General features: G+C 44.9%; 2 long non-coding RNA genes across 7 annotated transcripts; both read left to right on the plus strand.

Moving 5' to 3' along the window:
* The first annotated feature begins 1,591 nt into the window (after nucleotides 1-1,591).
* LOC130192638 (uncharacterized) lies at nucleotides 1,592-4,194 on the plus strand. Of its 3 annotated transcripts, none has more exons than XR_008831416.1 (8): nucleotides 1,592-1,841; nucleotides 2,474-2,664; nucleotides 2,844-2,952; nucleotides 3,099-3,147; nucleotides 3,236-3,453; nucleotides 3,533-3,626; nucleotides 3,863-3,899; nucleotides 4,044-4,194. It is a non-coding gene; the product is annotated as an uncharacterized LOC130192638 (long non-coding RNA). The 3 variants fall into 3 exon arrangements; XR_008831414.1 differs by having other exon boundaries at nucleotides 3,102-3,147; XR_008831415.1 differs by having other exon boundaries at nucleotides 3,099-3,453.
* A 1,131-nt stretch (nucleotides 4,195-5,325) lies between these two features.
* Nucleotides 5,326-8,114, plus strand: LOC130192644 (uncharacterized). Of its 4 annotated transcripts, none has more exons than XR_008831418.1 (9): nucleotides 5,326-5,392; nucleotides 5,513-5,693; nucleotides 6,050-6,090; nucleotides 6,346-6,533; nucleotides 6,692-6,800; nucleotides 6,921-7,156; nucleotides 7,394-7,630; nucleotides 7,710-7,810; nucleotides 8,047-8,113. It is a non-coding gene; the product is annotated as an uncharacterized LOC130192644 (long non-coding RNA). The 4 variants fall into 4 exon arrangements; XR_008831417.1 differs by having other exon boundaries at nucleotides 5,340-5,392; nucleotides 5,493-5,693; nucleotides 8,047-8,114; XR_008831419.1 differs by having other exon boundaries at nucleotides 5,340-5,392; nucleotides 5,493-5,693; nucleotides 7,594-7,630; nucleotides 8,047-8,114.
* The last annotated feature ends 580 nt before the right edge of the window (nucleotides 8,115-8,694 follow it).

An 8,694-nucleotide genomic window follows, 5' to 3' on the forward strand; every position in this document is an offset into this window, starting at 1 on the left:
CCTCCTAAAGTCCACAATCAGCTCCTTAGTTTTGGTGACATTCATGATGAGGCTGTTGTCCTGGCACCAGAGTGACAGATCAGCAACTTCCTCCAGGTAGGCCTTCTCGTCGTTGTCGGAGATCAGGCCCACCACCACTGTGTCATCCGCAAATTTGATGATGGTGTTGGAGCTGAACCTGGCCACACAGTCATGTGTGTACAGGGAGTACAGTAGGGGGCTGAGGACGCAACCCTGGGGGGATCCTGTGTTCAGGGTGAGGGGTTTGGAGGTGTGTCTGCCCACCCTGACCACCTGTGGCCTGGCGGTCAGGAAGTCCAGGATCCAAGCACACAGGGGGGTGTTCAGTCCCAGCTCAATCAGCTTGCCGGCCAGTCTGGAGGTGACTATGGTGTTGAAAGCTGAACTATAATCAATGAACAGCAGTCTCACATAGCCCCCCCTCTGGCTGTCCAGATGAGAGAGTGTGGTGTGCAGTACCTGGGAGACAGCATCATCCGTGGATCTGTTTGGGCGATAAGCAAACTGCAGCGGGTCCATGGAGGAAGGGAGGAAGGCGCAGATGTAGTCCTTTATCAGCCTCTCAAAGCATTTCATGACCACCGAGGTGAGGGCCACGGTCGGTAGTCATTCATACATGCTGGAGAAGCATTCTTGGGCACAGGGACAATAGTGGATCTCTTGAAGCAGGCGGGGACCACGGACTCAGCCAGGAGAGGTTGAATATTGTGGTGAACACTGGAGCTAGCTGGTTAGCACAGGTCTTCAGTACTCGCCCAGATATGCCATCTGGACCTGCAGCTTTCCTGGTGTTCACCCTCAACAGAGCCCTCCTCACACTGTGCTCGGTCACAGAGAGTGTGTGTTCGTCCCAGCGGTAGAACTCACCTCGGCTACGCTAACGGTGCTGTTGTTAGCCGGCGAGCTAGCGCTGTTGTTGCTAGCCTCAAACCGTGCATAAAATGAGTTCAGGTCGTCCGCTAGGGATGCGTCGGCACTCACCATAGCGCGGGGTCTGCTCTGGTAGTTTGTGATAGTCCGTAGCCCCTGCCATAGGCGCCTGGTGTCGCGCTGCTCCATCTGTGATTCCACTCTGTCTCGGTACCTCCTTTGGCTTCCTTCACCGCCTCCTCAGTCCATAGACCGCTGCCTTGTACTCGTCCATGTTGCCGGATACAAGACCGGAGTTATAGGCAGCAGTACGGGCGTTCACAGCTTCACGGATGGATCTATCAACCCACGGCTTTTGGTTAGGAAAGACCCTAACTTTTACCGTGGGGACGATGGTGTCCGTTAGCGTTGCTATGAGGCTCATTGCTACTTCCGCAAACTCGCTGACGTCACTGGAACTGGATTGGATCATGTCCCAGTCGACGACACGCAGAGCGTCCTGTAGCTCAGCCTCTGATTGGTCAGACCACCGCATTACGTTCCTCGTCACTACCGCTTCCCGCGCGATCTTTTGCCGGTACTCCGGAAGCAGGAAAATGGCGGCATGGTCTGATTTGCCGAACGGAGGGAGAGAGACAGCCTTGTAGCCTCTCTTGAATGGCGTATAGCAGTGGTCCAACGTTCTTTCCCCTCTGGTAGCACCCCAGATAGCAGCTGATTCCGGGGCGGATCCGCCCTCAGGTCGCTAGATCCGCCCTACTGTCGCACTCGGTTTGCTCATGTGATCCGGATCCGCCCCGGATCCGGATCAAACAGCATCTGGATCACGCAGCGGTGTTAACTTTGCCCCAGGCGGATGTTCCAAATCGTGCTCCTCCTACTTCTGCGCCTCGACTTTCCAAACTGGTATTTTCAAACCTGCAGCTCTTCGCGCCAGACGTACTACTTAGGTAAGTGTTGAATTGTGTTGCTACTGTCGAATTATGGCTAGTTTTCGAACTATCTCGGTTAGGGTTAGCTATCTTCTGCAGCAAGTGGTTATAACCACTGAAAATTCAGCGCCCAATGTTGGAGCTTAAGTATACATTGGGTGCGCGATGGAAGCTGGGCAATAACGAGGAGCTAGCGCCCTCGCGAGCTAATAATGAGAAGCTCTAGCTCACAAGCTAATAACGAGGAGTGCTAGCTCGCGAGCTAATAACGAGGCGCTAGCTCGCGAGCTAAAACGAGGCGCTAGCTCGCGAGCTAATAACGAAGCTCTAGCTCACAAGCTAATAACGAGGAGTGCTAGCTCGCGAGCTAAAACGAGGCGCTAGCTCATGAGCTAATAACGAGAAGCTCTAGCTCACAAGCTAATAACGAGAGTGCTAGCTCATGAGCTAATAACGAGAGCGCTAGCTCGCGAGCTAAAAACGAGGCGCTAGCTCGCGAGCTAATAACGAGAAGCTCTAGCTCGCGAGCTAAAAACGAGGAGCGCTAGCTCGCGAGCTAATAAAGATGGCCAGCACAAACCTGTTTTTATTTAATTCGCCATGTATTGAATTCTCAGCACTTAATTTACAATTTGCAATGTCATCCTCAGTTTTACAGAAGTGTTCATCAGGATCGATCTCTACAATTCAGGTAAGCACACATTTTTTTACAGTAGCAGTCGTGCCACAAAGCTGGTACGGTGGTAGTTTCTGCGTTTGGCCAAATTACCCGAGGGACGAAAGGGTGGACAAGGCTGTCCGAGGTGCCGAAGAACCTCAACCTGACTGGCAGACACATGATGTAAGAATAATTAGATCATGTGGTATGCTAATTATATTAATATTCTAATAATTAGCAGATTAAACAAATATAAAAAATCATTTACCTTATGTTACATATGGGGGGGAAAACAACATTTTAATGACATTGTTCTGGTCATAATTCTGTACTTTTTCATTGTGTTTTGACTTAATTTTTAGATGATTACTTGGTGGCAAGGCGATGGTTAAAAAAATACATGTCCTGTGACACATCCGATCTCCATTCAGAAGAGGAGGCAATTCCTAAAAGGAGAAAGCCAATGCCTGTGTGAGTAAATGTGTATACATTTTATTCTTTAGAACTCTTTTACCTTAATAAAATAAAGTGTCTGTCATTCAATGTTATAGTATGACAAATAATATTTGCCCCTCTTCCAACTATTGCCCCTCCTCCACCACGGACTTCATCACCAGCAGGACAGCGAACAAGCCAGGGGTACACACCAACCTGGCGAGGGGCGAGGTGTGGTTCAGATGCCATTGCCTGCTGTGGTGATGTCAAATCTCTTAATCGTTACCTTTTTTAAATGTTATTCTAATGTTTTTTATAGCTGCTCAAGTTTAAATCCTGGCCATGCTGGAGATGCTTACACAGCAGGTCCATCAATTAACTGGCAAAGTTGACAGCTTTGTTCGCCCCAGTGTGATACAAATGTCTGGTCAAGAAGTGGAGTGGAGAGACCCGTTTCCGTTGACCACAATGGAGGAAGTGGACCTGTTTGAGCAACAGCTCAAAGATCCAGCCAACGCTATAATGAAGAAGAGTGTGGTGAGTTTTTGTTTTGTTTTAAGAATCTACTAGCGGAACAGTTGCCCCTCCTCCAACTATTGTCCCATCTCCACCACAGACTTCATCACCAGCAGGACAGCGAACAAGCCATGCAGGGTACACACCAACCTGGCGAGGGGCGAGGTGTGGTTCAGACGCCATCGCCTGCTGTGGTGAGCAACAACTCAAACGGCTATGGGATTCAAATTGAACCTTTTTAATCATTTCACTTTTTACAATGTTAACGATGGTAAATTGGATACGAGACATGCAATACACACTGTCACATTGAATCCAAGTGAATATGATTATTACGATTGGATTAATGGCGTTGTATAACACTTGATGTTTCCATATTTGATGTAAAATCTCTTAATCGTTACCTTCTTACCTTTTTTACGAGCAACAGCTCAAAGATCCAGCCAACGCTATAATGAAGAAGAGTGGTGAGTTTTTTTTTTTTTTAAGAATCTCACGCAAAGCTCATTAAAATCTATTGTATGTCATTAACACTAGATAATACCCTGTTTGATGGTAATGTTTTTTTAAACAATATCAAATATTAATAGTACTTTTTCTATCCATTTTAGATTTCCTCCCTGGGAACAATCGGAGGACATGATGTAAAACGTGCAACGTGGAACATCCTCGCACGCATGTTCACTGATGATGTTGGCAAATCCATAAATTGGAAAGGGATTAATGGAAAAAAATCTTTCAATCTAATGACGTCCAAGACTTTGCTCCTCGTAAGTAACTCATATATAATGAAAACAATTTGATTTCACCCGGAGGTCTTTGTGTTCAAACTTACGAATAACCATGTTTCTAAATAAAATGTTTGAATTGCAACTTTATTCTCTATTTAGGTGAATGTTACTCAACTATACCTTTACATAATAGTTATATGATATATTAGCTCTATGGAGTGGAGATGGTCAGCTGCTTCAGGTTCCTCGGGGTCAACATCAGCAACGACCTCACCTGGTCTGCTCACACAGACAAGGTGGTCAAAGCGGCCCGGAAGCGCCTCTTCTTCCTGAGGAGACTGAAGAAGTTTGGCATGGATTCAGTCATCCTCACCAATTTCTACAGATGCACAATAGAAAGCATCCTGACTGGGTGCATCACAGTGTGGGAGCTGCACAGCCAAGGACCGCAAGGCCCTACGTAGTGTGGTCAGGACTGCGGAGTTCATCATCGGTAGGGAGCTCCCAGCCCTGCAGGACACATACCGCACACGATGCCTCAGGAAGACTGGCAGGATCCTAAAGGACTGCCATCATCCAGCCTTCAGCCTGTTCACCCCGCTGCCTTCTGGAAGGCGGTACCGTATCATCCGGTCTCGCACACAGAGACTGGAGAACAGTTTCTTCCCGAGAGCCATCAGGCTGCTCAATGGACACTGACACACGATCTACACTTTTGCACTCGACACTTTACACTCGTCACTTTACATACACTGTCACTTTCAGCCTTGTACTTACACTTACACTTTATATTGCACTACCTGCTTTCACTACCTGCTACTCCCATTTGTCTGTAGTTTAGTTATTATGTGTATTACATGTTAGTATTATGTTCAGAGTTCTTGTACAGTGTGTATGTCATGTTATATTATGTTAGGCTATGATAGTTGTTGTGTGGTGCCTTGTCCTAAGAATTTCAGTGCCCAGTCTGACCCTGTGTCATTCTGACAATAAAAGACTTGACTTGACTTGACTTGACTATATTTAGCATAGCACACTTTAAGTGCCAGACAGCCACTAGATTTTAGACTGCATGTCTGATTTATGTTGCACTGAGTATTCATGTGATTTTGTATCTGCTTGTGTGATTACAGATGCTGTCAGAAAGAATCACTCAACACATCCCAGATAGCAGCTGATTCCGGGGCGGATCCGCCCTCAGGTCGCTAGATCCGCCCTCAGGTCGCCAGGTCGCTAGATCCGCCCGCAGGTCGCTAGATCCGCCCGCAGGTCGCTAGATCCGCCCGCAGGTCGCTAGATCCGCCCGCAGGTCGCTAGATCCGCCCGCAGGTCGCTAGATCCGCCCGCAGGTCGCTAGATCCGCCCTACTGCCGCACTCGGTTTGGTCATGTGAACCGGATCCACCCGCATCTGCATCCGGTTCACACAGCGGCGGTTGTTCTAAATCGTTGCTCCTCTGACTTCTGCGGCTCGACTTTCCAAACTGGAATTTTCAAACCTGCAGCTCTTCGCGCCAGACATATTACTTAGGTAAGTGTTGAATTGTGTTGCTACTGTCGAATTATGGCTATTTTTCGAACTATCTCGGTTAGGGTTAGGGTGAGCTATCTTCTGCAGCTAGCGCTGAATTTTCAGTGGTTCTTGGGTTGGAGCTTAAGTATACTTAGTATACTTAAGCTCCAACAAAATCTGTGATGAAGCTGGGCAAGGTAATAACGAGGAGCGCTAGCTTACGAGCTAATAACGAGGAGCGCTAGCTTACGAGCTAATAACGAGGAGCGCTAGCTCGCAAGCTAATAAAGATGGCCAGCACAAACCTGTTTTTATTTAATTCGTATGTATTGAGTTCTCAACACATAATTTACAATTTGAAATGTCATCCTCAGTTTTACAGAAGTGTTCATCAGGATCGATCTCTACAATTCAGGTAAGCATGTCTTTTTGGAGGAAGTTTTCACAGCAACTTAAAGACACATTTGAGAGGGAATTGTATAACCTGTTTAACTTTAAAATGACCAGATTTGTTTTAATCCATTAAAATACTATCTTAATGTATAGCGTAGTGTTTTTATCAAAGTTGCTAAATTGTTTTCTAGTTGCTAAATTGTTTTCAGAAGTTCTTGGAACAGAGTTATATTTCTGTGACTGATGACACTGTTTGTTTCTTTCCTCTGTAATTCAGGATGTTCCATCTGATTGAATTCTTGGACAGCAAAACAGTAGCAGTCGTGCCACAAAGCTGGTACAGTGGTGGTGGCTGCGTTTGGCCAGATTACCCGAGGGATGAAAGGGTGGACAAGGCGGTCCGAAGTGCCGAAGAACCTCAACCTGACTGGCAGACACATTATGTCAGAATAATTAGATCATGCGGTATGCTAATTATATTAATATTCTAATAATTAGCAGTTTAAACAAATACATAAAAACATTTACCTTATGTTACATATGGGGTGGGGAAACAACATTTTAATCACATTGTTCTGGTCATAATTCTGTACTTTTTCATTGTGTTTTGACTTAATTTTTAGATGATTACTTGGTGGCAAGGCGATGGTTAACAAAATATATGTCCTGTGACACATCTGATCTCCATTCAGAAGAGGAGGCAATTCCTAAAAGGAGAAAGCCAATGCCTGTGTGAGTAAATGTGTATAAATTGTATTCTTTAGAACTCTTTTACCTTCATAAAATAAAGTGTCTGTCATTCAATGTTATAGTATGACAAATAATACATTTTTTTCCTAACTCCATTTCTAGCCATTTCTTTGGGGACTCGGATGCAGACAGCGAGACTGAAAATCGCCACCCCAAAAAAAAAAAGGGTCCAACCACTAGCAGGACAGTTGCCCCTCCTCCAACTATTGCCCCTCCTCCACCTATTGCCCCTCCTCCACCACGGACTTCATCACCAGCAGGACAGCGAACAAGCCATGCAGGGTACACACCAACCTGGCGAGGGGCGAGGTGTGGTTCAGACACCATTGCCTGCTGTGGTGAGCAACAACTCAAACAGCTATGGGATTCAAATTGAATCTTTTTAATCATTTCACTTTTTACAATGTTAACGATGGTAAATTGGATACGAGACATGCAATACACACTGTCACATTGAATCCAAGTGAATATGATCATTACGATTGGATTAATGGAGTTGTATAACACTTGATGTTTCCATATTTGATGTAAAATCTCTCCCTTTTTAAATGCTATTCTAATGTTTTTTTTTATAGCTGCTCAAGTTCAAATGATGGCCATGCTGGAGACGCTTACACAGCAGGTCCATCAATTAACACAGCAGGTCCATCAATTAACTTCCAAAATTGACAGCTTTGTTCGCCCCAGCGTGACACAAATGTCTGGTCAAGAAGTGGAGTGGAGAGACCCGTTTCCGTTGACCACAATGGAGGAAGTGGACATGTTTGAGCAACAGCTCAAAGATCCAGCCAACGCTTTAATGAAGAAGAGTGGTGAGTTTTTGTTTTGTTTTAAGAATCTACTAGCGGGACAGTTGCCCCTCCTCCAACTATTGTCCCATCTCCTCCACAGACTTCATCACCAGCAGGACAGCGAACAAGCCATGCAGGGTACACACCAACCTGGCGAGGGGCGAGGTGTGAGGTGTGGTTCAGACACCATTGCCTGCTGTGGTGAGCAACAACTCCAACGGCTATGGGATTCAAATTGAATCTTTTTAATCATTTCACTTTTTACAATGTTAACGATGGTAAATTGGATACGAGACATGCAATACACACTGTCACATTGAATCCAAGTGAATATGATCATTACGATTGGATTAATGGAGTTGTATAACACTTGATGTTTCCATATTTGATGTAAAATCTCTTAATCGTTACCTTTTTCCCTTTTTTACGAGCAACAGCTCAAAGATCCAGCCAACGCTATAATGAAGGAGAGTGGTGAGTTGTTGTTTTTTTAACCCTTGTGTTGCCTTAGGGTCATTTGACCCGATTCAATGGTTCACCCTCCTGTTACCTTTATATTTACTAACATATTTTACCCTTTGGGTTCAATTTGACGCCAGCAATTAAAACCTCCAGAAAATTATTAGAATTAATATTGTTTTCCAAGTTTAAGTGTGAGGCACTTTATGTTTGTTTGTTGACTACCGAAAGAACACCGACATTAAACATTGAATGGGGTCAAATTAATCCTAAGGCGGGGGAGGTGTAATATTGATTCGGGTCAAAATGACCCTAAGGCAACACAGTTAAGAATCTCACAAAGCTCATTAAAATCTATTGTATGTCATTAACACTAGATAATACCCTGTTTGATGGTAATGTTTTTTAAAACAATATCAAATATTAATAGTACTTTTTCTATCCATTTTAGATTTCCTCCTGGGAACAATCGGAGGACATGATGTAAAACGTGCAACGTGGAACATCCTCGCGCATGTTCACTGATGATGTTGGCAAGTCCATAAATTGGAAAGGATTCATGGAAAAAATCTTTCAATCTAATGACGTCCAAGACTTTGCTCCTCGTAAGTAACTCATATATAATG

The sequence above is a fragment of the Pseudoliparis swirei genome, chromosome 1, assembly GCF_029220125.1.
Source record: "Pseudoliparis swirei isolate HS2019 ecotype Mariana Trench chromosome 1, NWPU_hadal_v1, whole genome shotgun sequence".
In the NCBI taxonomy this organism is placed as follows: Eukaryota; Metazoa; Chordata; class Actinopteri; order Perciformes; family Liparidae; genus Pseudoliparis; species Pseudoliparis swirei.